This window comes from Palaemon carinicauda, chromosome 13, assembly GCF_036898095.1.
Source record: "Palaemon carinicauda isolate YSFRI2023 chromosome 13, ASM3689809v2, whole genome shotgun sequence".
Lineage (NCBI taxonomy): Eukaryota > Metazoa > Arthropoda > Malacostraca > Decapoda > Palaemonidae > Palaemon > Palaemon carinicauda.
In genome coordinates this window covers 57,948,870-57,956,369 of record NC_090737.1, presented here as the reverse complement: position 1 = coordinate 57,956,369, position 7,500 = coordinate 57,948,870, and positions in this window count along the sequence as shown.

Here is a 7,500-nt window from a genome sequence, read left to right as displayed (position 1 = left end):
TAATGGTAGAGTGGCTGACCCTATAACATGCGCAATAAAAACTCAGAGTGACTGATTTTCCACCTCTAAGTACTCTACCTATGCGGCTTTCTACTCTATGGATGCAATGTCCAATTGAAAATCATTACTTTCGGGTTCTTTGCAAGTACTTATATGTTATATTTCTCCACCCACCCCCGGTCCCTTTTCCTTTACAATTCTGAGAAAGGTGAACTGTTTTGCAGTAAGCAAAGTGCAACTCTCTCTCTCTCTCTCTCTCTCTCTCTCTCTCTCTCTCTCTCTCTTACAAGAACACACACAGACACCCACCCACACACACAAACACACACATCACAAAATAAACTTAGAGCTCTATTTTACCAAAATTGTCAGTTACATTGATAATAATGCCGTTTTAAAAACTGGAGCTTTGTTATCAAATAGATAATTTTTAACAATGACAGATGATATTTTAGAATTCTTAGCTAAACTTGTTTTTACCTAAGTTTAGAAAGAATAGGAACAACCAGTAGTTGAGTACGGTTATGTCATCTATATTCATACTAAATATATTTTTCTCGGTCAGTTTTTTATAGAATTGACTTAGGCTACAAAATGTATTTGATATGTTCTCTTTCGTAATATTTTTCAACCATCATACAATGCATATTTCCAAGCCCTAGATTAGCTACTTTACGCAATTCACTAAAGACAATCAGAATCAGATTTCAAAATTGAGACTATCCCATTTATTACGAAAGAAGAAACTAACGAAGTAGCGTTGAGAAAACGGAAAAGATGTTAAGGAAAATACTGCGATGCAAAGCAGTAAATGGGGCCTCTTACAAAATAGCTCATTAGAATTGAATACCAGCGGGTCCTTTTAGTCATAAAAGTGCACTTCGGTTCTGCTGTGGATGCCGAATTGACTTCTTTCCGAAGGACGACGGGAAACAGCATTTTCTTAAAATGACTCTCCCAATTTTATTACAGAGAGAGAGAGAGAGAGAGAGAGAGAGAGAGAGAGAGAGAGATGACTATTGGTTCTTTATGACTACCATATGAACGTAGCCTGGCCAAGTTAAATAATTAATCGCTACGAACTAAGGCAAAATCATATAAATTTCTGTAGAAAGTCATACGTGAATGAAGATTACAACACTAAGTTCGTCCTGAAATTTGGGAACTCAAAAAAAGTAACGAAAAGCAAAATAGTTAAGGTAAGTAAACAAAAAAATTCTTAAAAGGATTTCAAATGCTTTGGACGCAATAACCATATCTTTACACTAATGCTTGAAGAATTAAACTAATCTGCGTAGAAAACGAGTCCTAAGAGTAGTTTCTCTGTGCGAGAATAGCTGGAACGGGAAACAGATGAGCACAGAGATTATCTCTTCGTTATGAAGAGATTTCGAATAAGGTAAGATCATATAAATAACTCCGAGATTTCCGTGCCATACGTACGCATAATCGCAATACGGTCTCTCTCTCTCTCTCTCTCTCTCTCTCTCTCTCTCTCTCTCTCTCAACGATCGGCGTCAATGACCTTCGATGTTAGGATGCCCGAGAACTTCAAATCACTTATTCATTCTCTCCAACGATATAATTACAATTACTTTATTTCTCATTCATGGGATTAACATTCTCTCTCTCTTTCTCTCTTTCTCTCTCTCTCTCTGGAGAAAAACTAATAATGTTTCCCATTCAGTTTACATTTATCAGTCTCTCTCTCTCTCTCTCTCTCTCTCTCTCTCTCTCTCTCTCTCTCTCTGTTTAAAAACATAAGTAGCATATTCTTCATTTATCGCATTAACATCTCTCTCTCTCTCTCTCTCTCTCTCCTCTCTCTCTCTCTCTCTCTCATCTCTCTCTCTCTCTCACACACACACACACACACACCAATAGTTAGAAATAAGGAACAAAGAAGTTGTAGATGATGATGATATAAACAATGGGATTAGTATCCAAGCAATACAAAATAAGGTAAAATCAAGGACAGAACCTGGAGAGGAAATAACCAACTTAAACAGAGAGTTCATGACTGATCAACACCCTAGAAATATAACTAACACCAAAAACAAATTGTCCCCTATAGCAGAGATAGTGAGATGCGATGTTGTTTAATCGGAGAATCTATGGAAAAGGACTAGGCGGAGCACTTTCTCCTCAAAAAGAGGTGAGGTCCAATCCAGGTGCCAACGTACTGAAGATAGATGTAGTTAGTGAAACTATAACAGTGATCAAGAAAACCACTATTATTATTCGGGCAACAGGAAAAGACCTATTCCTAAGAAAGGATTCTGCTGCTTAAATATAACCTTTGGTTAAGCAACTAGAAAACCAGTTCAAACTGCCAGAAAAAGACTAGTAATATTGTAGTTATAGGTATTTTATAACAACGCAATGTCAATCAATTTACCCCCAGTAAGGCCATGGGGATAAAGGAAAGACTCAGGTCGGCATGCTGAATAATTAGAATGAAATTTATAGATCTTCTGTGATACTTTCTATGGCAAGAGAAAATTATACAGAAGAGACGACATACACTTTAGTGAAGAAGGCAAGAGAGTATACGGAAACCAACTTGATCTCAGTCTGTAAAATTATTTAAATACAGGAGACCAAGTACAAACTAGACCCTTAGAGGATATTTGACAGTCAACTTGGATAATGCAGATAAAAGTATAACCATAACACTAGTAAATCAAGGAAACTAGCAAAGTCATAGTGGAATAAAAAAAAAAAGATAGAAAATTTCCTCAGAGTGGCACACTTCAATGATCAGTCAAATAGAAAATAAAATAAAAAAAAACCTCAGGGCAATGATAACTAGTGAGGAACCAGAGGATATTTGACAGTCAACTTGGATAATGCAGATATAAGTATAACCATAACACTAGTAAATCAAGGAAACTAGAAAAGTCACAGTGGAATAAAAAAAAAAAAAGATAGAAAATTTCCTCAGAGTGACACAATTCAATGATCAGTCAAATAGAAAATAAAATAAAAAAAAACCTCAGGGCAATTATAGCTAGTGAGGAACCAGATGCCATAGTCATTACCGAGACAGGGTTACAAGGAAAAGAATTTTATGGGAGAATTTGAAATCATAGGTTTCAAATTAATAAGAAATATCACCTTACTTAAAAAAGGTGGAGGGGTAATGTTCTATGTTAAATTACACTTAAATCCCATAGAAAATAAATTAGAAACCGAATGTGAGGTGACAGGTGAAACATCAACACCATAGGAAAATTCATATCCGTACTAGTAATACACAGACCACCACATAAAACACAAGAACAGGACGAAGAGCTGTATAGACAACTTGGGCAAGAAGTTAACAATAAGCTAGCTGTCCTAATGGGGACTTCAATGACCTGTACATTGGGATACTATGGAGTCTACATCAAACACAGAGGGACATAGGCTACTAGAATCTGTCAACAATGAATTCCTCTATAAGTGTGTCGATAAATTAACTACCGGAAACAACATACTGTATATTGTGCTAACCACAGAAGAACATTTAGTATCCAGTGTTTTAGTAGGCGAAAATATTGGGTAAAGTAAATATGCCTCATCTAAAAAAAAATATAATTATATAAATGCTAGACTAAAGACGTAGTAACTGGATAAAGCTGAAGGAATAGGCAAAGAATTTAGAAGACGACACAACACGGAACATCGATATAGTAGGTGGGCTACAAGGGGTCCACATGCACCCCCTCCAAAAACAATACTTAATAGTATTTTCTGGTAGCCCTGGGTCCTGGCAATAAAATAAAGGATGCTAACTTTCCTACTATGTCCGAGACGTTGTTTTTTAACACCTTCCGAACGGTGTGCCAAATCTGAGCTTTCTATATGGGGAACTTTCAAGCTCCATAACTTTAGTTTGGATTGACCAATTTGAATAAACTTGATATATTCTTGTAGGTGTGTTATTGTTTTACCATAACATTATATTATGAGTTATCATTTATGTAATCAGTGACGTCACTAGAGGTCAAAAGATCAAATTTTACAGATTATGAAAAAAATGCATTTACCAATACTGAATTTATGCTAAACATCACTGGAATGTTGTGAGACTTGATTTTCAGGTATTTCACATCCAATATGATGTTAACAGAAAAAACTGTCATTCCTATTTCACCCCAGAAACCGCTTTTAACCTCTTATGGACAACATGTCAAATATGGATTCTGGGGTATAGTAAGGCACTGGACTGTCTGATGTGCTATTGGAAGCGGGCCTGATCTCTTCGGCGGCCCTCAGTGGAGTTATGTTGGGCAAAAATTATACCAGGGCGATACATTGCCATAAAGTGATGGTGGAGGCACTAGAACGCTTATTATTGGAACAGTTTGTTGAGAGGAAGGCGATGTCCTTACTTGACATGCAAAAGGAATCACGAGATCAATTTGATGCCCTCATGCAATCCCCCAACAAGGAGAATGAAAAAGCAGTTTTAGATGATGCCCACATAGCCTCTTTCATAGAGGCATACTTGGCATTTCATGATGATGTACACAATGGAGATCTTAGCAAAACCTCCACCCTTTGGATGTCGCATGCAGATCACATCTGGCTAACACTGGACTTACTGCAAGCCGTCAAAACAAATGACTTTGCTGCATACTCAGTGTCTGAGTCTGATGCCAGATCTATTCTTTAGTTTCGGAAGGGAAAACTATGCTCGATATTTGACATATTTTTCTATGTTTGTGACCATCATTGAGACCACTCATCCTGGTGCTAATGAGCTACTTAGTAGAGGGGCCTTTAGTGTGACAAGGCCCTTCATACCAGGCAATCACTGTGCAGTTGACAAAACGATAGAAGAAACAATCATGAAACATTCCAAGTCTAAAGGTGGGTGTGTATCCTCAGCTGGTGCAGGGCTTACTGGCATGAACACCAATTATGGTGCAAGTCAGCGGTAGGTGCGATCCTCCAGTCAGCGAGCAAGGTTCCTACAGGCTACATTCAAACTGGCAGATAAGGGAGATGACCAATACACAGGCAATCGGCACTGAGATGTCCGTAATGCAGAAAAACTCAGAAGTGAGAGACAAGTCTCAAGGACAGTTGAAGGCATCTGCAACTTCAATAATCTATTCACCATGCCAAACAAGGACAAAGTATATTACATATCTTCAGGAGCCCTGGCATCAGCATCAATGGAACATGATATTCTCAGGGCAGAATCAGCAGGCAGATTGTCTAAGCAGGATTTCATTGCAAACAGGGTGGCAGTTGGTGAAAACTTCTTTGAACCAATCAAGCACTTAAATCTGAAAACTATTTCAAATATGAGTAAGTCGGTGAAAGTCAAAACATCTTCTCATAAGACAATTGTGTATAAGCAGCAAGGGAATATGGCCTTTGAGCTTCTAGTCCGGTCACAACAATTGCCTGATAAATTCGACCTAAAAAGACTCCTGACCTACCCTCTTGTTCCTGTGCCTTACAGCACTGGGCTCCCCAATAATTTCCTATCCAAGACCGACAAGTTTAAAGGCCTCCACCATATTGTCAAGGATATGGATGAGGGTGTCCTACCCAAAAATCCTGAAAAGTGCTTGTCATTTAGGATGGAAATGCCATTTTTCATTATCTAAAGGATATGCCAAAAACCTTTGAAGGAATCTCAGATATGATCTTGAAAATGGCAATAAATAAGTCTCCTGAAGTAATTAGCACCGACATATATAAAGGCTCAACAGTGAAAGGTGTTGAGCGGACACAGAGAGGCTGTGGTGATAAGCTCATTGTTGGTGGAGGGAATACCAAACATCCAAAGACTGGAAGAACTTCTTAACAAATGACGAAAACAAGGAGCAGCTGGTACAGGTCTTGTTATCTACATAGACTGGCGAATCTTTCTCAAAGACTCTTTAGGGCTATGAAGTAACACTGATTTTTGAGGGTCGTGCCTATCTCCTTCTGTCCGATGGGGACTCCACAGTGTGTGAAGAAATAGTCTCCCTGCTGTCAACTCAAGAAGAAAAAGACTCTTGGGTGATATTTTACTGTTTTTACGGCGTGGCCAAGAGGTTTGAGTTTTTCAGAGTGAGAAGTCCAGATTCAGATATATTCTTCATTCTACTATTTTATGTCCATCAGCTGAGTGGACTGGAAATCCTCTTTGAGACAGGAAAGGGAAACAAAAGACAATATATCGACATGAGTAAAGCAGCAAATTCTCTGACAGCACCTCTTTGCAGTGCCCTTCATGGTCTTCATGCATTCACTGAGTGCGATATAACCGGTGCTTTCAAAGGCAAAGGAAAGGGGAAGGCAGAAAAACTTCTTGAAAAAGCTGAACACTTTAGGCAGTCGTTCATGGGGTTGGGAGCATCATGAAAAGTCGATGAAGACATTCTGAGTTCCATTGAGGAATTTACTTGTGCTCTCTATGGGAAACCGAGGATTAAGAAAGTGAACAAACTCAGATTCTTTCTCTTAGAGTCAAGGTGTGGTGGGAATGATGGAAAACTTGATATGACAAAAAGTTTCAACTTGAGTGCACTTCCACCTTGCACCGATACTTTGAAAGAGCATCTGAATAGAATCAATTACCAGGTTGGCCTTTGGAAAAGGGCTGATATTTCTAAACCTGATATCCCAAGTCCAGTTAATGGGCATGGTTGGACCCATGGTGAAAATGGTAAACTGAAACCAAAATGGACATGTGGTGATATCATTCCAGTTTATCTTACCAATGTTCTTGATAGACTTGAGAGTCAATCTGATGTTGAAAGCGAAGACGACGATGACTTTGACAATTTGGAGGAAATTTCAAATGACACAAACAATAGTGATGATGATTCTGATGGTGATGAATATCTTTAAGCTACATACAATTTGAACAAGATGGTATCTGGTGAATATCAATTTAGTTCATAACCGACACCATGGTTACGGGCAATATGATCAGACAGGATAGGGTCACCACAAATGAGAAATATAATGCTTACAGTTTTGAATCATACCTGGTTTGAAGAAGGTCTAGTTTGGGGATGACTTCATATTAAAGACATTGTGGTACCATTGTGGAAATTTTAAGAAACCTTCATGGGTATATTTTGACGGTTAATGCGGGAATTAAGGGGTGAAGGTCATTTCAGAAGTTGAGGTAGAGGAACTTTACATCCATTATCACTATGTGACCTTTGACCCTTAGCGATGTCACTGATTACATAACTAGGAGATCAGGATCATTTAACGGTCTAGAGCAGTCATAAACTTACAAGAATATATCAAGTTTATCAAAATTGGACCATCCATAACAAAGTTATAGCACTTTAAAGTTCCTCTACCCCAGAATTCATATTTAACGTGTTGTCCATAAGAGGTTAAAACCAGTTTCTTGGGTGAAATAAGAATGACAATATTTTCTGTTAACTTCATATTGGATGTGAAATACCTGAAAATCAAGTCTCACAACATTTTTGTGATGTTTAGCATTAATTCCGTCTTGGTAAATACATTTTTTTTCATAATCTGTAAGAG